Raw genomic sequence first — 23,549 nt, forward strand, 5'->3', positions numbered from 1 at the left:
ATATATATATATATATATATATATATATATATATATATATATATAAGAGCAGGCTCTGTTGCCATTGGGGAATTTTGCAATGTTTTAAATGACTTCAAGTTTCTCCCTGCAACAAAGGCTTTTCTTATTAGCACCCATAATATTCCAGGGGTCCTGTATAGCTGAGAGTTCTGAAATAATAAGGTCTTTATAAAGAATTAAAGTTCTTGATAACCCACAGGGGAGATTCATGGTGGGTATCAGTAGATTACAACATGTTACCAATGAAGAAATTTAAAAGAAAAGAAAAATAAAGGATATCATCAGAGAGATTTATAAGCAGGAAAGTAGAAAAGGAAAAGGATCAGAACTGAAGAAAGAACAAGGGATGATTAATGTACAAACCAGTGTGCTTCACTGGTATATGATGATGATACAATAATTCATACAGCACCTACTAAGTCTCAGGCACTGTGCTAAATGCTTTATAAATTAATCTCTTTTGATTCTTACAACAACCCTGCAAGTCAGGTGCCATTATTATCCCCCTTTTACAGTTAAGGAAATTAAGGCAAAGAGAGGTTAAGTGACATGCCTGAAATCACACAGCAAATCTCTGGACTAAATTTGAATTCAAGTCTTCCAAACTCCAGGCCCAGCACTCTACCCTATCCATTGTCCCACCTAGCTACTTATGTTAAATACTTGTGCAATGTGAAGAGATGTAGATAAAGATCCCAAGCATGTGGGTGAATCTTTTGTGGAAAAACTTCTGAGAGGATATGAATAGTAGTAGCACAGGATATGAAGGTGTCTTCAGTTTCCACATCAGAGGGAGAAATCATAGGGATGAGATCAGAGGTACATTGAAGTGGTACAGTTTTCATTTGTTGAGGAAATATGTTTTTAAGCATCTATGTTCTAGGCATCGTGATAGCTATGACAAGAAAACAGACACACACAAAAAGTTCCTCCCCTCAATACATTTATAACATATTGCATTCTGTTAATTATTTGGAATTCTGAAACTTGCAAGGGACTAAAGATTGTTGTTCTTTGTCCTTTGTTCTTGAAGAGGAGGATGGCATCAGCGAGATGATGCCTTGACATGGAAGTGAATTGTATTTAAGTGAGGGAGGGCGGGGCAGAGTCACCAACCTCCCTTTCTCTTCCAGAGTTATCTGAGTCAAAATGGCAAGACATAGATTAGGATAACTGGAGATGGCCCGAGATGCAGTGGGAGACCTTGGCCTTTTTAAGCTAAGGTCTTTCCCAGGTCTCAGTTTGACTGAGGCAATGCCCATTCAGTGATCAAGTCTAGGTAAGAAATGAGACAAAGAATGGCCTTTTTTACTTAGTAAAAAATCAATCTGGGAAAGGGGTGTTATAGGATTAAATTTTTAAGATCTTCTCTCCCCTAGGTTAAGTGCAATGCACCTGGAGCCTATGGTGGGAGGCTTGTTTTTCAGGAATGCCCTGTACACCTTGGTGCTTTGTGATTGGTCAGTGGGTCAAAAGGGTTGTTACATTCTCTGACCCAGGAAAAGGTTATATAATCTTTGATGTGAGACTTTGTTTTGGGGCTCACTTTGAGAAGTGTTGTGTGATTTGACCAGATGAGACTCTGGGCAGCCATTGAGAGCCCCCTGGCTTTGAAAACCCAGATGTTGATGCTTCCCTCTCTGGTGTCTGACTAGGTATGGATATATTCATCAAGACAGTTGGAAGCCTGTCTGCTTGATATGTTTTTTCTGTTTTCTTGTAACTTCTGTATGTATACTCTGAGGTTCGGGCTGCTAATTTTTTCCCCTGAACAAGGTAAATGATATATTTGATTGATTAAAGCAAGATTGTTAACCCATTTTGAGTTGCTTTCCTTTATAAAAGGAACTAAGAACCTGTGTTGGCATCCACCCTGGGGATGCTGCAGTGCTTGCTGCTACAAGGGGAGACCCTCAGCATTTTTGGCCAAAACAGAAGCAATTGTATTTTATATTCACATCAGGGCTTAAACAATGACCATTAAGTGAAGCTTTAACTGGGACCTATTGTTGGCCAATCAATGAGAGTAAGAGTGAACTGGATTTAAAGTACCTTCTTTTTAGTTAGGGATATCAGATAGAAAGTTGGACAATTAAACTTGGTTGAACCATCAAAAAAAAGAGATGGGGTTAAGGGGTCTATTCCCCCTTGAGTTATAATATTAATGCAATATAATATTGTTCTTTTAAAAAGATAAATATGAAGACATATAAGGAAATATGGAAAGGACAATATGAAATAATACAAAGTATCATTAGGGCCAGGACTGCATACCTATGATTATAGTATATGAAGAAAAATGAAAGAAAAGAAAGAAGAAAAAGTCAAAGACAATAAACCAGGCAAAAAAAAACATTTTGATTGGAAACAGTGAGTAAATGCACTTTTTTGTTTGTGTATTATTTGTTAATTCTTTTACTTCTAATTTGTTAAAAAACTAAAGGTTTTATGTTTGAGCTTTATTCCTTATTTGAATGTTTATTGGATTATTTGCTTTTGTTGATGGTTACTGAAGTTTATATCAAACAAATTCAAAAGAATTTCATAATTGTTTATAGAAACATTTCAACATTTACCATATCTTTTAAAATAAAAGATTCAATTTCATGTTGTTCAGTTGAGAATACATTTTCATATCTGCTTATGTTTATTTTCCTTCCCTCAAAGTTAAAGTCCAAATAACTAAATGAACCACTTCTGCTGAAAGGCAGAAGAAAACAAATAGTTGCATAAATGAGATAGATGGTATATATGTTAACTTGAACTTCACTTTGGCAGTGCACATAAAATCATTTAAGCTAGAAATGCAAACCTGAGGATAGTCCCTCAAAATGAAGGCAATTCACTTAACCTTCTTGGGGCTCAGTTTCTACATCTGTCAAACAAAAAATTGGACTAGATAGCCACTGTGGTCCCTTATACATGATAGTTTTTCTTAAATATTACTGAACATAAGATGTAAAATTGATTTTTAAAATTCAAATGAAAGTCATTTTTGAAAAAACTTAAGCCATTTTCCAAAGTGGCTTGTCTAAACTTTTTTATCCTCCTTAAATCTACTTGACATTTCCTAATTCAACCCACCGAGCAGAGGATCTTATCTCTACTTCACCAAAAAACTGAGACAGTACCACAAGAGCTCCATTCTCTCTTCTCCTACAGTGTTCGCCTGCTACTCTTAGTTTTCATCAACTTTTTCACTATCTACTTTTCTTACTATGCCTATGTCTTCCCTACCCTTCAAAAAACCTCATCCCCTTATCCTTTCCCCCCTTTCTGGCTCAACTTTTTGAGAAAGCTGTTGATACTAAGTTTCTCTGCTTCCTCTCCTCTCACTCTCTTCTGAACTTTCTGCAATCTGTTTTCCAACTGTAATGGAAATGAAAATTTAAAGATCTTCCCTGCCCCTAAGCCCCTTGGCTAGGCTTAAGTGACTCTGAGAACCTTCCTTGATTTGTAAATATACTCTGCCCCCTAATAGGCTGAATGTGGTCACATGGAGCCTGTGGCAGGAGGCTTGGTTTTCAGGAACACCCACACCTTGGTGCTTTGTGATTGGGCAGTGGCTCAAGAGGGTTGTTACATTCTCTGACCCAGGAGAAGGCAATATAAACCTTGATGTGTGGCTTTGCTTTGGGGCTCACTTTGAGAAGTGTTGTGTGATTTGACCAGATGAGACTCTGGGCAGAAGTTGAGAGCCCCCCAGCTTTGAAAACCCAGATGTTAATGCTTCCCTCTCTGGTAACTGTGATTTGGTATGGACGTAATGGCCGGACAGTTTGGAAGCCTGTCTGCTTGATCTGTTTCTCTGTCTTGTAACTTCTGTCTGTATACTCTGAAGTTCAGGGTGCTGACTTTTTTCCCCTGAGCTAGGTTAAAGATATATGTTTGATTGATTAAAGTAAGCTTGTTAACCCATTTTGAATTGCTTTCCTTTAGAAAAGCAAATCTAAGAATCTGTGTTGGCAGCCACCCTAGGGATGCTGGGGTGCTTGCTGCTACACCAACCTTATGATTCATTTTCAAACTGTTCCCTCCAGAATTACTAATGTCCTTTTAATTGACAAATCTAAAGTTTTTCCCAATTCCCATTCTCCTTGACTTCCACAGAATTTGAAAATTTCAATCACTTGGTGATTTCAGCTCTGATGGCTTCAATTATTAAGAAATAATAATTTCTTATGCTGATAATTCCCAAATGTATATGTCCAGCTCAAGTCTCTCTCCTGATTTCCAGTCCCACATCAACAATTGTCTTTTAGATATCTTATATACAAAATAGAATTCATCATCTTCCCACCACCAAATTCTCCCTTTTGTCAACTTTCCCTTTTATCATTAAGGGCAACAACCATCCTCTGTTACCCTGCTCACATCTTCAGTGTCATCCTCAATCGACTTCTCACTCATATCCATTCTATATATTCAGTCTGTTCCCACATCCTGTCATTTATGCCTTTTCTCATTTTACTCACACAATTACCACCCTTGCTCTCATTATTGCCTTTTCTTCTTGTTCATCTCTTTGACCTAAGTCTCTCCCTATTCTAATCTTCCATTCACCTACAAAAGTTATTTTTCTAGTTAGGTCTGACTATATCAAATCCCTCCTCAAAAATTTCCAGCAGCTTCCTAATATCTCTAGGATAAAATATAATGTCTTGTTTGGCCTTTAAAGCTCTTCCTAATCTGGCCCCTTCCTACCTTTCCACTCTTCTAACATTTTACTGCTCTAAATGTTGTCTGTGATCCAGATACACCAGTCTACTTTTTGTTCCTTCAACGTAATTCTCTATCTCCTGACTCAGTGTCTTTGCACTGGCTACTTCCGTGACAGAAATGTTCTGCCTTCTCCCCTCTGCCTCTTCTGCAGGATGTCCCCTTAGCTGCTAGTGCCTTTTTCTATCATCTTTTATCTACTCCATCTATAATCTGTATATGCCTACTTATTAATATTTTGTCTGATTCCATTATAATGTCAATTTCCCAAGGGAAGGGATTATTTTTATCATTTCCCCCCCACACACACACATGACTAACAATTAGGAGATTACGTGGCACAAAGTAAAAGCTTAATACTTATTGATTTAACTTTATTTTATGAATCAATTTCTTTTTTCCTTACCAATGTTTTATATACTACCATGACATTATAGTGACTTTGTCCTTATTGTTGAAGGAATTTCCTATTATCAATGAATATACTTTATACCATAACCTGTAATTACTGGGAGGTTCAAATGTCATGTCCCTTTGAAGAAAGAAGGATATATGAAATCATTCTAAACAGCTTTGAAAAATGGGAGAAAATGATTACTGAACCACAGTCATTCCTCTTATAATATTGTCTGTTCTTCTTTTAAATGATCACATTTTAGTCTATATTACAATTACTGAGCCCTTCTCCCATACTAGGCATTAAGAGTCTTTGAGGACAGGAACTATCTTAGTTACCTTTCTATACCCAGCAGTAGTACTTTTCCATGTTAGGCACCAAATTAATATTTTTGAATTTAAATTGAGGGTACATATACTATTTTATATCTCCCAATGAGTTGAATTCAGACAAGAAACAATAACTTACTGGGAGGTCCAATAGAGAACTAAAGCACAGAAGAGCTGCCTCATCAGATTCCCTTGAAGGAAGGGATTGTCTCTTCTGTCTTTTGTATCTCTAGCACTTAGCACAGTGGCTGGCACATAGTAGTGGCTTAACAAATGTTTAGTGATTGATGAAGATGAAGAGAAATTCAAAAATTCAAGGGGCCATTTCAGAAGTCAATATTCTACTTTTGAACAGTTTTTTTTTTTCTTGCTAGCATATTTTTCCTGACATCGTCAAATTTTGTCTATATGCAACTTCTACTCTAGGTGTCCCCTCACCATTCTGACTGTCCTTCTCTGGATACTCTCCAGCTTTTCAATGTCCTTATTAAGCTGCTGCATGCAGAAATAAAAACACAACTTCTGGTTGGGTCTGACAAAGGCAGAACAAAATGAAAGTGTCCCCTCCCTTTGGAGAGGTGGGCCTAATGTTGGTACCATATCAGTTCAGGTTTGATGTTTGAGAGGGGGAAAAAAAGAAAGATTAGGCCCTCACAGTTCATTGAACAGTAAACAAAAAGAGGTTTATTCAGCACTAACATAGTAAGGATATTGAACAAGGCTATAGTAGCATATAGATTTGCTATACATATTTTCCTCCCCTCATCTCCATGTGGAAAAGTGTCTGGTAATCTAGAGAAGGGCATGATGATTCATGTGATCTCAGAACATCCACCAAGGCTGAGGGGTGGTTGCCCATATGGGTGGGTATTTTTCTGCTCTTGGGTGATCATAAATCCTTATCAATACAACCAGAGGTTACCAGAAGTCAATCAAGTAATGGAGATTTTAGGGAAATTTTAGACTAACCTATATTTGGGGGACAATGGAGAAAGCAGGCAAATACTGGTCCTATTATATATCACTCCATGGTTCTAAGAATTTTCTAGAGGACCTTCAATCATTCAAATGCTTTTAGGGCTTTTACTAGATTGTCTTCTTGGCATAGGTAGCACTAAGTGTAAGATTAAGACTCAGGGGGCAGTTAGGTGGTACAGCGGATGGAGCACCAGCCCTGGAGTCAGGAGGACCTGAGTTAAAATCAGGACTCAGACACTTGACACACTTACTAGCTGTGTGACCTTTGGCAAGTCACTTAACCCCAATTTCCTTAACTTCTCTCCTCCAAAAAAAAAAAACCAAAAAGATTAAGACTTAGATCACAACTACCTCACCCATGTGGTAGGTAATTCCAAATCGTAATTTATAGTGAGTCCCATGATTAGCAATGAGTCTGGGACCTGGGACACAACACAGTTGATGATACCTCCACCTAGTCATAGATTATAACACATCATGGTCTTCTAAAGAAAAAATATCTAGGAGTTCATAAACCTCTTGAATGCAACCTGCCCCTATATCTAAGTTAATATCTAAGATCTCTTAATATCACCACCCATTTACTATTCTATGGTTTCCTCATCAAAACCTCTCCCCTCCAAGATCACAATAGCTTTTCTGGCTACTATATCACATTGCTGACTCGTATTGAGATTGAAATCCACTAAAACCCTCAGGGTTTTTTTGTAACAACTGTTGTCTAACCATTTTATACTTGTTAATTTGATTTTTTTGGTACCCAAACATAAGACTTTACATTTGCCCCTCTTGTATGTCATCATATTAGCTTCACCCAGTGTTTTGGTCTGTCAAAATTCTTAGGCATACTGATATTTTCATAGAGGTATTAATTATGGTAACCCTCCCAGTTTTGTACTCTCTGAAAATTTAGTAAGCATGCCACCTATGCCTTTATTCAAACTATTGACAGAAAAATGCTAAGTAGCTCAAGTCCAAGCAAAGTTCTCCTGAGGTACTCTGCTGGAGACCTCATGCAATGTTAACACTGGACCATGTACAAAAGTCTTCCAACCAGTTCTGATTCCATCTAATTTTTTTCTTCTAATCCTTTTCTCTCCCTCTTTTATACAAGGTATGATACACTTCATGAAAAACTTTGCTAAAATGTAGGTAAACTTTATCTGTAGCATTGCTGTCCTCTGCCTATTTTATAATCTGAAAAAAGGCAGATGAGGCTGATCTGATATGAGCTTTTCTTTATATAGCTATACTGGTTTATGTAATCTTTGCTTCTCTACCTGCCTTTCACACCAATCTTTTAATGATTTGTTCTAAAGTATTCCCAGGAATCAAAGTCAAATTGATTGGCCTATATTATGAATGCTCTGTGCTCTTCCTTTAAAAAAAAATCAGATTTTTTTTTTGCCAATCTTGTGGTACTTCTCTTGTTTTTCAAAATCTTTTAAATATCATTGACACTGGTTCAGCATTAACACCTATAAGTTCTTTCAGTACCTGATGAAGTAGTTAATCTGGGCTAGGTGACTTGCATTGATCAAGGACAGCTAAGGGCAATAGTATTGTGTTTATTTATTTTTCTCCTCTTTGTGACCCTCTTCCATTCTCCAGTATCCTGACAAGGATCATCTACCCTCCTTCAACTCAGATCCTTTATTTTCCCAATGAAACCTTTCTTCTTTTTCCTTTAGGAATTCTTCATTCTTCTTAACGTTCTAATATGGGAAAGCATTTTCATAGTCCTTTCACCATATCCTCCAGGAGACAGACAAGTTTACACATGAAACACAAATAATTATCACTTGGTTATAGCAGAAATATGAACTTCACATATGCTGTGAAAGTCACTGTATGATTTCCTTTGCTCTCCTTACAGACTGAAATTTTCAGACATATTTTAAAAATGTTTCTTCTTCAGCTTTCAGCACCTGATTAAAATGTTCCTAGCCAACTCGAACTTCTTTTTCAAGTCATTTTCAGTTGTGTGTGACTCTTCATGACCCCATTTGGGGTTTTCTTGGTAAAGATGATGAATTAGTTTACCATTTGCTTTTTCAGCTCATTTTATAGAAGAGGAAATTGAGGCAAACAGTGATAAGTGACTTTCCCAAGGTGCAAAAGCTAGTAGGCTGTCTGAGGCCTGATTTGAATTTAGATTTTCTTGACTCTAGGCCTGGTACTCTATCCACTAAACCACCTACATGCCTTTTAAATTCTTGGTAACTTGACAATCTCATTTAATTTTCTTTCCATAATCTCAACTCCACAACCCTCCCTACTTCCTCTTCAGATGCACCACCTTTCTATTTCATTAAATTGATTCACTAACTAATTGACATTATTAATTTGCTTTCACTGTAACTGGTTCCTGTTGTATTCCTTTCTCTTAAAAATTGTGATTGACAAAAGAGATCTACAGGATGCACTAGACTACCAAATGGAGACATGATACAAAGAAGGTTATGAATCTGTGCTGCATTTGTTCCACTTGCCTTTTGTTATCTAGCTTGCCTTGCCTTGCCAATTAAATTCTTTTATCTTTCTTCAGTCTAACTCTTTAGTTTCTAATCTGTAATCCTTCTTGCTATCCATTAACCTCTTTATATATTCTTTAATGATGCTCTTTTTTTCCAACCCAGAAATAGAATCTGGAACTATATGTGGCCTGGAATGAATGAAAAAAAGCATTTATTAAGTAATCGTAGTGTTCTAAGCAGTGTACTAATCCTGTGAAGAAAAGATATAAAAGTGTGACTTTTTACTGATCTTTTAGGAGCTTATGCTCTAGTGAGGTACACTACACATATAGGTGAGTTCTATTTAGGGAAGCATTTTGGTTTGGAAAGACTCAGAAAAAGTGAGTGAAACCATAAGGAACTAGAATGATAAACACTTTCCAATATCAATGGAAGAATTACTCTAATCAGGTTAGATTCTTCTCTTTCTAAATTTCTCCAATTTCTCCACAGATTTGCAACATTTCTACACCTCCCTCTGGCTTGATTTACTTAATTAGTCCAAATTCTTCTAAGCTACTTACAGAAGTTCTTTCTCCTTATTAAACTCAAATAATTTTTGCTTCTCTTATAAGCTTCTCCCACAAAAGTGAAAAATGGATTTCTTTTAATATGTTTCTTCATAATTCCTAGTTAGTTTGTCACATGATGCAGTTTACTCACAATCACTGTGAATCTTTCTATTGCCCTTTGGAAAACTGAAAACTGAATCATTCAAAGGGCAATAAAGTGATGCACAAAGCCACAAAGCTTTTCTGTGCAAATATTACTGGCAAAAGATGAATCTTTGAAGGGAGAAGCTGGGGGAAGGGGGGAATGGGAGTCATTAAAAGCATTGCCTAATTTTCCAAATGTAAATGTAGATGATTTTAATGTTGTGTATGAATAATACTATTTATATGCATTTTGGTTGATAACATGTTAGCTTTTGCTATATTTGTATTTTTTGTTTCACTTATTTATCTTTTTGCTATATCCAGTTAAATATTCCATTGAAAGTATTTTAATTATTTGATTGAACTTTTACCTACTTATTATATATTGATTTGAGTTGGATTAGAAATCATTTACTGCAATAGGAATGCTAAGTTCAAATGAGTAAACATAAATATTTCTTAGAGTTGCAATAAAGCCATTTAAATGATCATATATAAATATATTCCTTATAATCCTATTTACCTGGTAAAATCTTTTAAAAATCTTCTATTGCTCAATAATTGCTTTTTCTTACTATAACTACACTTAATATAATGGAATAAATATTCTCTATGCAAAATAAATTACAAAAGGGCAGGTAAAACTAAGAATTCCATTTGTTTCCCTGCTATGTTATGCTGAAAAATGACAATTTCTCTAAGATTCTTTCTATCTATGTAAAATGGTAGGTCTGATAGGATAATAAATTCAGAACTGTTAGGAACTTTAGACTTCATCCGGTCCGTTCATCTCAATTTACAAGTGATGAAATTGTGGGTGAGTGGCTTGCCCAAAGTTATACTACTAATAATGGCCAGATATTCAAACTCTGGAACATCTACATGAAATCTATTATTCTTTCATTGCCATTTTGTTCTCATCTATTGTTTGCTGAAATTTCCATTGCAGTTCATATCCATTGATAGTTAAGCATCTCTTCTAATTCAATGAGGAAGACATAATACTGACTTCCTGAAAATAGAATAGCACCCAAGATTTATGAAGTTCTATAATGTTTACAAAGCAAGTCACATACATTATTCCATTTGAGCCTCATAATCACCTTGTACTATAACAATGTATATCTAACCAAATCTAAACAAATTTTAAAATATATTGTTAGAGGCATTTTCAAAAATAGGTCTATAGAGGGGCGGCCAGGTAGTAAGAACACCGGCTACAGTGTCAGGATGACCTGGATCAAATCCGGGCTCAGATACTCAGCACCACACCCAGAAATAATAACTGGCCGTGTAACCTTGAGCAAGTTACTCAACCCCGATTGCTTTAAAAAAAAATAGGTCTATAAGTATTTATCAAGTTCCTACTATGTGACAGGTACTGTTCTGGAGATAAAGAAGAATGGCAAAAGACAACCACTGCTCTCAAAGAGTCACAGTGTAAGGGGGAAACAATGAGGAAACAATTATATACAAATAAGCAATATATGGGATAAATTGAGGGGAATCTCATATTGAAGGCACAAACATTAAGGGGGATATGTAAAGGTTTCTTGCAGAAGGTAAGATTTTAGCTAAGACTTGAAGGAAGCAGGGAAGCCAAGAGATGGAGATATTTGTTGATTTACTAATAATGTGGATATTAAGGAAAAAAAAACTCACTGTGCCCACAATACTTAACTGGCTATATTTTCCATTGCCAGATGTTTTGAACTTAATTTTTCTTTCTATTCTAAAAATGTAGTTAAAAGTTTCTGTTGCCCCTTTAATTTCCCCAGTCATTTTTTTCACCAGAATTTTCTATGTCTTCTCTTTGTGACCAGGACTTCTTCTCATGAAAGATTATTTGCAAAATCCTCAAAGAATGCAGCACTATCTACAATAGTATTTAATAAAGTAAATTACCGTACTTGAACTCTATTGTTCAAAATCACTTCAATTACGTACTTTGTTTTCCTGTTGACTTTCCTGTGGAGACATCATGAGATTTGGAAATTTAAATCCTCATCTGGTTTGATAGTCAGTTATGGAGTTTTATAATATAATTTGTATCACTATGCTTTGATGTAAGCCATCTGCATGCATAATATATTCCCCAAATAAAAGTAATGAAGTACTTAATTTAAAAGCTCTGTTAAATTTTGTGTTTTATAAAACAGTATATATCTCTTTCTGAATTTCACTTGGAATATTAGTATAGAGAGCTTTGGGTATAAAAATATGATTTCATGCATTTGTATAGGAAAAAATCTTTGAAAGTTCATAGATTCAGAAATTTCAGGGACCTTAGGACACTTAGTCCAACTCCCTTACATTTACAGATGAAGAAAATGATGACAAAAAGATGAAATGACTTCAGTTTAATTCATCTGAAAGGTCTTTTCAAGAATTTGCCCAAAGTCACAGAGCTAGGAAGATGTAAGGTGAGGATTCAAACCTAAGTTCTCTGATTCAATAACCAAATGCAGGATTCTTTCTTTTGGCTCACACTGCTTCCCAAAGAAACAGCTTTTTCTATTTACTTTATTACATGCAGATCCCTGGGATTTAAAAGAAGCTTTCACTCCAAATTTTCATTTAAAAGTCAGCAATATGGATCACAAAATATATTTTCCTATTAAAAATGAACAAACAAAAAGCTAAGATTTAAAATAGTGTCATTTTTCCTCAAAGTCTATTTCACATAATCTTAGAGTCAATTTAGTGTAAACCATGTCTGAATACAGATCTCTTTGAGGACTTACCTGAAAAGATACCATTGAAGTTTTACTTGGAGACCTCTGAGGTCTGGAGCAAAGAGGAAATTACTACATCCTGAATTAGTCATTTCTATTTTCAGATGTTTCTAAGTGTATGACACTTTCCTTTATATCATGCCTCATTCTGCCCCTTTGTGGCTTTCAGATGGCTATAATTTACATCCTCTGGGGCCAAACAAAAATATTCTTTCATGTACTTCAAGAAAATTATCATCTGTCTCTTGAGACTTATCTTTTCCTTGTTGGGTATATTTATATATATTTGGCTATATATGATCCATAAACAGAAAGATCTCTTGAAGTCTCTTACCATCTCAGTTCCTTCTTATTACTGATTTCTAGTTTTTCAATGTGCTTCCTAAAACATAGTACCCAGCATATAACAAAATGTCCCTGGTGTACTTTGAGTAAGGCAGTATAGAGTGGCACTCTTACTTTTCTAGATTGGATATTACACTTCCTTTAAAGCAGACTAAGATCCCATTATGTTTTTTTGGATTTCATATCACGCCTTTGATTTGTTTTACTTTGGCATTCCATTAAAACTTCCAGACTTTTTTTAGATTAAGTCTGTCTGTCTATGCTTTCCTATTTAATATTTATGAAGCTGACTTAAAAAAAACCCAAGTATGATAATTCACATTTATTCTTATTAAATTTTATTTTATAGTACTTATTGCCATGTTCTAGCATGTTACAATATTTCTAGACCTTAGCTGCCATCTGTTGAAAAAACTATTTTGTGCCATCTGCAAATTTGATAAGCAAATTATGTATGACTTTTATCTAAGTTATTATTACAATTGTTATATAGCAGAGGGAGGGTAAACACGGAACACCAGGACACTCAAATAGAAACAGCCTTTCCAGTTCCAGTCCAAATCTAATCCTATCTAACAAAGTAATTTTACCCACATTTCTACTATTCTATAGCTAAAATTATAATAGGGAGGTATCTGTTTACATAAAATGTTCAATAGTAAAAAAAATGTTTAATAGCATTGTGGACTATATCATATACAAACAAAAGAATTCTCTCTTGATAGTAGGTTCATCCAAATTCATGGATGCCATTGTGCCAATACTATAACAAACAAGGGAACATTAGATAGTCACTAAAATCCATGGCAATGCTAAGGAAATTAGCCATCTACCCTATAAAGAACAGCTATAACATGTATGCATTTGTATAGGCTAATCCAACTCTCTCTCTCTCATGAAATGGATCCAGAAAAGAATAGGAAGAAATTGAACAAGTTGAATTAGATTTGCAAAATCAGGCAGTTCTTTCGATGTGTCTTTAATTTTCTTTGTCATGAATACTGGGATCTTTAGCACCATTATTCTTACAGAGATTTTATAGAGTGGTAAATCAGGCAACACCATCACTTCAGAAAAATCAAAATTATAAGAAAAAAAGGGCATTGGAAATTATACAGTGGGAGCAAATAGGTGTAACGTGTTATGAATAAGGTACATATACAGGAAGTGGTGTAAAAGACATTTTAAAAAATATTTTAATTAATAGTAGATTAATTTATATGGAGACTTGTAAAAATTGTGACTGAAATTTCTGAACACTGTCCTTACAGTGATTCTTTGTAATGTCTCCATGATTGAGGTTTCCTTTTCCTATTTTTTTTCCACAGTGGTGGCACAGGCTTGACCTCTGACTTTATCAAAGGAATTCACAGGTAAGTAAACTTCCCCTATAAATACAGCTAAGCACTTACTCTGGAACTTTTTAGTTTTAGATTGCTGCCAGAATCAAAGAGACATTCAGTACATGTCAGAGGCAGGACCTCATTTCAAGTTTTTTGATTTTGAACATAGTTCTCTATCCATTATCCCATGTTATTTCATCTTTTTTTAATATGGGTAGATTATTAACACCATTCTTTTGATTACTTACCATTTTTAGAGTAATAGCTTAACTAATAGATGTCACCAATGAATGAATATAAAAGGTGAAAGAGTGAAATTTTTCTACCCTAAAAAACTGAATAAAAGGTGAAATAAATTATAAGCCATAGAGCACTGAGGTGTAAGACTGGATATATGTATGTATGTGTACACACACACACACACACACACACACACACACATACCCACATACACACACATTATCTTCCTACATTTTTTACTTTCCAGATTGCTATAGTTTTATAATAGCAATGTCTACTAGTTTTGAAAGCCATTTTACCCTTTGCTTGACACCCAACATGATAGAAAAAATTAAGAAATTTAAGAGGATATGTGAAAAAGAAGTTATTTGATGTAAATTCAACTGTGAACATGAAGGACTGATGAAAAGGGAGCATATAGTGTGCACATGTTTCCAGAGGGAAAAGATTTAGCAATACAATTTCCCAGGTAGTTTAATTGTCCAGGCTCATCATCAGATTATTCCTGTCATCTCAGAAGGCCTTGGCTGATATTAATAAGAATCTGGAAGGTAGAAATGGAGCAACATGACCTTGGAATGGCTGAGAGAAAACAAAGTGAAAGGAAAATAACAGCCACATATGTAGACTCTACAGTACATGTAAACCAGTAAGAAGTAATATGGTATACTAAATAGCAAGCTGGTTTCAAAACCAGGAGGATCTGGATTAGTCTTGCTGATGAAATTTATGAAAGCACTGCCTAATTTTACAAATCAAATCCACATATACAAGACTATGTGACTCTGGGTAAAATCACTAAACTTGGGGCAGCTAGATGGCACAGTGGATAAAGCACTGTCCCTGCAGTCAGGAGGACCTGAGTTCAAATCTAACCTCAGATACTTACTAGCTGTGTGGCCCTAGGCATGTCACTTAACCCTGATTGGCTCCCCCCTCCCCCCCAAAAAAGATAGCTAAACTCGCACATGTGCAGATCAGGTTTAGTCCTAGAGGAGTCCTCAAAAGAGGAGTCAGGCCGTATACATTTTGTTTTGCCTTCTTTGCTATTTTTATCCATGCCACGGAGGCACAAGAGGAAGGAGAATTTAATTCCTAGGGTACATAGCTCATGTCTGTGGCCCTCAGCAGAAAAATAATGGTTATACAATGTAAATCACCTTACTTATTTCTTCCACGCAAAAGAAAGCTATAAATAACAAAGACCTACAGCACACATTGAATAAGGCTTAGAATAGGATACAGTACCTTATACCTAGTAACTCATAACTTTCTGAGAGGTTGAGACTTAAACATCAAACATGAAGCAGTTCTTGAAGTTACTGAATATGCATTTACATTCAACCTACTTTCCATACTGTCCAAATAATTACCTCCAGGTCTATGTTTTCTGGCATGCCAAGGCAGGGGTTTGGTTTATCCTCTGGTCATCACATCTTCCATTCCAAGAAGCAGTGGACTGCGTGTAGAAAGCTTGTCTCCAGTGCCAGCTGAGGACCCATTATCTCTAGACCTTTTGAACTTACAAGGAAGCCTCTAAAACTGGGAATATCTCTCAGGACCAATGAATGATCACTTAGGAAAAGGCAAAGCAACAAAAAGTAGAAGAGGCGTCCAGCCATCTTGGTATCATGTCTCAATCACTAGTGACTGTGGGGGAGGGGGGATGAAGGAAACAAATAAGAGAGACAATTAGATTTGTTCTCAGGCTTGCCCAGCTTGGGCATGTACTTTAGTTGCCATGTGTACACAGCTGCCATGTGGTTAGAGTAGGGGAGAATTCACTAATTCATTCAATATACATTTATTAAAAGCCTACTATGTGCCAGGCACTACACTAAGCACTAGGGATAAAAAGAAGCAAAAGACAATCCCTGCCCTCAAGGAGCTTATAATCTAATGGGAAAGACAACATGAAAATATATATAAAGTAAACCATATTCAGGATACATAGGAAATAATCAAAAGAGGGACATGGGGGGAGGGTGGGGAAGATTTCCTGTAGAAGGTGGGATTTTAGTTGGGACTTAGAGGAAGCCAGGAAGGTAAGTAACTCAAATAAGAAGAGCATCCAGGGCATGGGAGTCAGTGAAAGAAAATGCCCTGAGCCAACAGATGGAGCATCTTGTTCATGAAACAGCCAGGAGTGAGTGTCACTGGACAGAAGAGTGTATGTTGGGGAGCAAGGTGTAAAAAAAGACTGGAAAGACAGGAGGGGATTAGGTTATGAAGGACTTTGAGTGCCAAGTAGAACATTTTATATTGGCTCTTGGAGGTGATAGAAAGCCAGGGTATCCCCATTTTCCCAACCCTTCTGGGAGAGTTGCTTGCCACATATTCAAGAAAGCTGAAGTGAAGGAGAACATAGAAATGTATTTTTTTTCTCTTGAATAGACTCAGCACCTCTTTCCCTACTGCTGTCTTGGGGTTGGTGACAGAGCAGAAAGTGACCAGTCAGGATTTATTGCAGCATGCTTTGTAAAAAAATTCTTTTATTTTTAATTTATGGAATAAAACAAGCATTTTAATAACATAGTATAATTTTAAAAAATGGTTGCATGTGTAACTGCAACTCTTCTATGCTGCAGAATTCTTTTAAAACCATGTCGTCTCTGGAAACTGACAGAGAACCTCAGCACACACTCCTTGGAATCTAATACACACATTCCCATTCATGCCCCATGGTTTTCTATCCCTGCTACACCTATACATATAATTTGCTTTCATGAAGTATCTTCTCTCTAATTAATCCCTTGTCTGTGATATTTGACCTGGAGATTTATGGATTAGCAATACTCTATTTTCAAGCTAAATGGAGAAAGAATAAAATAAATATAACTGCAAATGTGCACAAATAGATTTATGGAAAATTATTCATCAATTTTTTCTGAAGCAACAAAACTCTGGTTAAGAAAAACAAACTCCCACAGAAAAGAAAGGAAGGAAGGAAAGAAAGAAGAAAGGAAGGGAAGGAGGAAGAGGGAGGGAGGGAGGAAAAAAGAAAGAGGTGGAGGTAGAGAGAAAAAAAAGAACAGAGAGAGGGAGGGAAGGAGGGAAGAAGAGAGGAAGAAAAGCAGAAAGGACATAGGAAAGGAGAGAAGAAAAAAGGGGCAGGGTCAGATGGAGGAAGAGGAAGAGAGACAGGAAGATAGGAAATATAGAACCCTTGTAAAAGATTGATATAATATTAAGAAATAGACAAATAAAATTTACCATATTAATAACAGGACCAACAAAAATCATATGATATCAGCAGTATTGTCTTTTAAGAAAAAAATAAATATTTGTTTTAATATCTAATGACATTATCAAAGAACCTATTTAGATTGAAAAATCCATTGTCAGTAAATAAGCTTTGATGAAGGAAGTACTACTCTGTATCGGTTCCTATGCTAAGTACTGAGAAGACAAATATATGTCTCATAAAGTTTCTTATCTCGTTGAATTTACATTCAGGTAACAGCTATTATTCATAAATAAGTGTTCTGTGTGCCCTCTTGTCATAAATACTTTGGATGCTCCATGCCTACATGGATGTTATTTTATTATGATCTAAAGAGTTTCTACATGCTAAAAAATAAAATACTTACATTTTTACCACATGGGACACTAAAGGTTTATAAAGAACTACAGTTAAGACTATGAATTGCCCCTTCCAAAAAAGGGGGGGAAGGATATTATAATGATCACTCACATTTCTATAGCACTTTGAAGTTTATAAATGCTTCTACTCAAAATCTCTCTGGGTTATAGGTCATGTAAGAATCATTGTCCTGGTTTTACAGATGAGAAAACTGAGAATCTCAGAGAGAAATTAAATGGCCTAGGTTCATAGGTCAATCAAGTCAGTAGCTGTAAAGCCAAGCACTAGCAGCTTTTCATAAGAATGATACTGTGAATAGCTTTTAAGCTTCTGATTACACAGCATAGTGAACACTCTTTCCATAACAAATCAAAGCAAAACATTCACAGTAAATCAATGTACAGCATTCACAACATCACAACTTATCACAGAAAATCAAAATATAGCATTCACAACAGCTTATCACAGAAAAAGGCCACATAGTTTCCACCACAGTGGTCACAAAGTTTTGAACAAAGAACAATCAATTAATGACTCAAGCATTCACAAAATCCTTAATTCAATCACAAAGTACAATAATCAAAGTTTTCCACTCATAGGGCACACTAAGTTAACTCTGTCACTTATTCAGTCATCAATCATCCTTCATCATTCAGTATTCAATCATCAGAAAATACACAGACCCTCCACTCCTAGGTCACTAATAAATTTGCAATTCCTCACTCAGTACACAGTATCCAAGTAAAGTCTTCTTTCAGCTTGACTCAGGGTGGTTTCTCAGATTCCCTGGCTCCCCTTCCATGGTCCCAGATCCTACTTGAATTCACCAAACTGTCACCAGATCCTACTTGAATTCACCAAACTGTCACCTGGGTTCAAAGGCAGATAGCTTGCAGGTCCTTATCGAGCTCTCTGTGCAGTTCCTGCTCCACAATGGAGCTCACAGTGTCCAGTCCATCTCAAATCCTTCAGACTCTGTTCCTCGGAAGACAAGTCTTAATAAAGCTACCAACAAGTTCATGCAAAGTACCAGCATCACAGTCATGCTTCCTCAATCTTTGGCCGTTCTGGCTGGCCCTTGGAAATCCTCAACAGTTTCAGCAGCTCTGGCTGGCCCTCAGACTCATCAGAAGTTTCAGTGGGTTACCAGAACTAAAATCACTTCATCCAGGTTCTCCAAATCAAAATCATTCTCTCCGGCCTGGGGAGCCTTTCCTCTTCAGCTTCCCTGGAGGCAGCAGCTTCTGCCTCCATGAAGATTACTGCAAGAAAATTTGACTCCCTCTCTGGGGCTTTTCCTTATGTACACACAGCATTAGCTTCCTGTTTCAGCCCATCCCTTCCTGTTACATCAGCAACAGGGATTCATACCTTCTGTTTCTTTAACAGAGGCTTGGTTAATTACTAAGTCCTAAGTACCTGTTACCTTTGCCAATACAAAGGGGTCTTCAAATTCAAATTACATTACCATTACAGTAGCAAAGTTTGGAAAAATACACTTTCTATGCCACTACCTCTCAAAGTTCAGCAAAACTTAAAAAAAACCTATAGCATGGAAGTAATATATGTCTATCTGTCTATCTATATGTATCTATATGTACATGTGCATATTTGTACATATACACACTTATACACACACACATATATACATATTCCTCACTTGCTCCTTACGTCCTTTGTCTATATCATGGGGATAATTGCACTTCACACAGTTTAAAAATACATCTAAATTCTCCCAGAACTATAATCACATGCACAGGTTAATGAATTCCAAATGTATTCATAGTGTTAAAAATGATTTCCTGCAATAGCAACATTTCATTGAGCAATTCTTCGTTTTTTGAGATAACCTTGAAAAATACATCTTTATCTCTGAATGGTATTACAGATAGTTATTATAGAATATATTAAATTATTTCTTAATTATCTAACAGAACTAAGTTTTATGAAAATAATTTTGGAAGGTGAGAAAATTTATCCATGAAAATTTTATTACTTTTATGTAAATGTTCTCCCCAAACTCAAAGAATCACTTATATTTAATCTTAGAAAGAGGTCAGTGTCTTAGTGTTATTAGATCAACAACACAGTATTGATCATTTTACTCAACAGAATGATCAATCAACAGGCATTTATTAGGTGCCTATAGATTGCAGAGCACTATGTAAGGAGCTAAGGGAAAATCACACTTCCAGCAGCAAACCACTGTAAAAAGAGGACTGGACTTGAAACCAAATTCCACTATAACATTTAGTTCAAAAACACAAATTTGTCCCAAATTGATGGATATATTAGGTAACATTACGAACATAACTCAAATTTGAGTTTGCTTATACAAAATTTCTTACTAGAAAAATATTGAGAATGTGAAAACTTTCCCTACTACACAATGTCATAAGCTAGCTGCAACCCTTCCAATGCCCACTTCTACAAGCAAATTTCAGGCCTTTGTCAAGGAAAAGTGTGGATATTCCTCATGCAGTGATTGGAGAAGGGATGGGCCACCCCTTCCCCATCCCACTTTCCACATGGGCCCAGGCCCTCAGCCCAGAATTTGCAGGAGCTGTCACCCACTGAAATTTTACCCTTCAGCCAGGTTAGTGAGAACTGGGGCTAAGTCCAGCAGCAGCCCTAGGGTGCTTCTATTTATTTAACATGAAAAAATTATACTAGTATTTTTTAAAAGTAGGTTTTTATGTACCATCTGGTGAAGTTTTTGATCCTTGTGCCCCAAATCCCAATTTTCTTCCATAAGCTCTAAATTTTATTATTGCACAATTTTGCAGAGCTTTGTACTTTGGAGGAAGGTATACAGCAGAACTGACTATCTGAATTCAAATCCTCCTCTGCCACTCACTATCTGTGTGATCTTGGGTAAGTCACTTAACCTTATTGTGCCTAAGTTTCTTTTTCCATTAAGGTAGGGAAAGTACTGGATAACTACCAAGATCACTTCTAGTCCTAAATCTATACTCTTATGGTAAGGCATGATTCCTGTCTTCATGGAGCTTGCAGTCTAGCAGGGGATAAAACACACTCAGATAATTGTAACAAAAGGTAGTTGAAAAATGCAATGCTACATGAGATCTGAAATAAAAGATCGTTAGCAAATGGGGGAGGTGGAGGGATGATCAGAAAAGACTGTCTAGTGTTGGTAGCATTTGATTTGGGTTTAAAAAGATATATAGGAAGTCAACAGATGAAGGGTGAACAGGGGGACATTCTAGGCATAAAGATCAGCATGACTTGTCTGTGTCAGCTGGATGGTAAGCAGAAGAAAGGAATAACATGATTTTATAATTTTACAAACACTCTTATCTGGAAAGATAGATTAGTATGACTGAATGGGGAGAGCTTTGGATGCCATGAAAAGGAATTTGAACATTATTTCATAGGCAATGAAATTTATTCTAGCAATGGTATAAAGGGGGGAAAATGGTGACAGGTAAAGTTATGAAGACCTCCTAGATGGATATTAGTATAGCCATTTGGGGAGATGGCCCTGTATTAGGATGATAGGAATACAGAGCAAGAGACATGTTGCAGAGGTAGAATATATAGGACCTGGGAATTTATTGATGACAGCTGAGGAAGAAAGAAGTCAAAGACTGGAAGGTTACTGGATACCAGGAGTTTGGAAGCTTTGCCTTTGGGATATAGGGATACCTTTTATTCTATGAGTAGAAGAAAGGAGGAAATAAGGGGGGATTAATTTTTATAAATTTCATGCCACAATTTTCTATCTAAAGTAGGAAAGATCTGAATGAGAAATTGAAAGAACATAAATTGAGTTCACTGGTAATATCACATTAGATACATAGTGACCAATTATCTAAAGACTTAAGTCAAGAAGAATGAATATTCTGTAATAGGGCATTAAATACTCCACTGTGGCCTTCAACACTAGATTAAAATGTAGTTGGTAAATATGTGCCAAATAAATAAAAGTACAACAAAACATAGATATGTTAATGTGAGGTTTTCTAAGTCCATATGTGGTTCACAGAGATCCTTATATACATTTTAGTGGCCCCAATTTCGAGTTTGTTAGCCACTGACTTAATGCATCATATCAAGTCTAACTTTGGAGCAAATAAAACATTGATCCATTCATACAAACTTATTGGTTGTTCTTATTGCATTGTTATTTTATTTGAAAGATCAACTTGTTATAAAATAAATGAGAAACATTCTGCTACTGACATCTAAAGATAAACTGGAAAAAAACAGAACCATGCATAGAATTTGAGAGGAAAAAATGGAGCAATAGAGAGATTGAAAAGAAACACCATGCATCAAAAGCTAAAAATAGTTGAAAATATATGTAGGTTTTTTTTTTGGTTTGGGCATATGGAGGGTTTTTTTGCAGGATAAGATGGGGATAGGGGTGAAGAAGAATATTCAAGTCAACATATGAGAATATAGAAAGAAATGGGAAGTTAGAACATGAAAATCCTACTCCAGGGCATCATCCTACTATGGAATTGAACCCCAGTTCTCATAGGCTATAATACCAGAGCATAACCTTTTACAAGTGTCACAAATGGCTTTACTGAATCTTTGAATCTCTAAGTCAAAGGGGCCTTTGAGGTCATCTAATCCATCCCATACCTGATCAAGAAGCTATTCTATCAGATCCCTTATGAATATGCACCCAGACTAGCTGAAAGCCTTCATTAAAGGAGAATTCACTACTGCCAAAAGTAGTTTAAATACTTTTGGATAACACCAATAGGAAAACTGTTGTTATATCCAATGTAAATCTGTATCTTTGATTTATTACTTCTAGTTCTGCTCAATGGGGCAAATAAAAAAAAGTCTTTGAATACACAAAGACAACAATCATGTCTGTATCTTCCCTAAGTCTTCTCTAGTCTTAATACCACCAATTCCTTCAAATAATTCTTGTAGAGCATAGCCTTTTCATCTCCTAGAATTCTATTAGCTCTTCTTGGTAAAGTTTCAGCTGGTCATTGCCCTTCCTAAAATGTACTGGCCAGAGCTAACTACACTGGTCTAGATGTGGAATAAGTAGGGCAGAATACAGCAAGACAATCATCTCTCTGTCCTTGGATCCTAGGACTCTACTGATGTAGCCTGAAATTGCTTTAGCTTTTTGACTAGCATCATTTGAAGTTCACTAAAAACTTCACCCTCTACCCTGTTCTTATACAGTTGATATTTTTAACCCAAGTGTAGGACTTTATACTTATCCTATAGTACATTTTATTGTATCAGATTTTAACATGATCCTGGTGAACGTCTATACTTTCTATCTGTAGCACAGTCTAGGCAAATATTAAGAAGATAACCATCCAAAAGTTAGACAATATGTGATATTCCTTTGGTTGTGGAAACCCATGAAACAGATAAAAATACAAAGTGGCCCTAGGAATTATGTGTTCCATTTATAAATTCAGGTTGCTGAAAGGTAGTAAAGGAGGCAAAGAATCACATAATTTTTAGACTATATAAAGACATTATATACTTGCAATTGTGACATCTGTATCTAGTGAGCAATTGGTAGATAATAACTATAACTCTAACTTATTTAGTGCTTTAAGGTTTACAACCCATTTTTGATACAACAATACTCTTACCTTTGAGATGGGTACTAGTCATTAAACCCATTTTGCAGATGAAAAAGTGAGACTTAACATGTTAAGTGTCTTATTTAGTTATATAAC

The 23,549-nt window shown here is 35.9% G+C and overlaps 1 long non-coding RNA gene across 1 annotated transcript in view; it reads left to right on the forward strand.

The window, feature by feature from the left end:
* Positions 1-23,549, forward strand: part of LOC138175950 (uncharacterized) — a 69,627-nt gene that overhangs the window by 27,324 nt on the left and 18,754 nt on the right. The window contains exons 2-3 of the long non-coding RNA XR_011172134.1: positions 14,025-14,069; positions 20,649-20,736. This is a non-coding gene — a long non-coding RNA (uncharacterized lncRNA). The remainder of the gene's footprint in view (positions 1-14,024; positions 14,070-20,648; positions 20,737-23,549) is intronic.

Source organism: Petaurus breviceps, unplaced genomic scaffold (genome assembly GCF_028583685.1).
Source record: "Petaurus breviceps papuanus isolate PSGF00001 unplaced genomic scaffold, PetGlider_PUasm1.0 80, whole genome shotgun sequence".
NCBI lineage: Eukaryota > Metazoa > Chordata > Mammalia > Diprotodontia > Petauridae > Petaurus > Petaurus breviceps.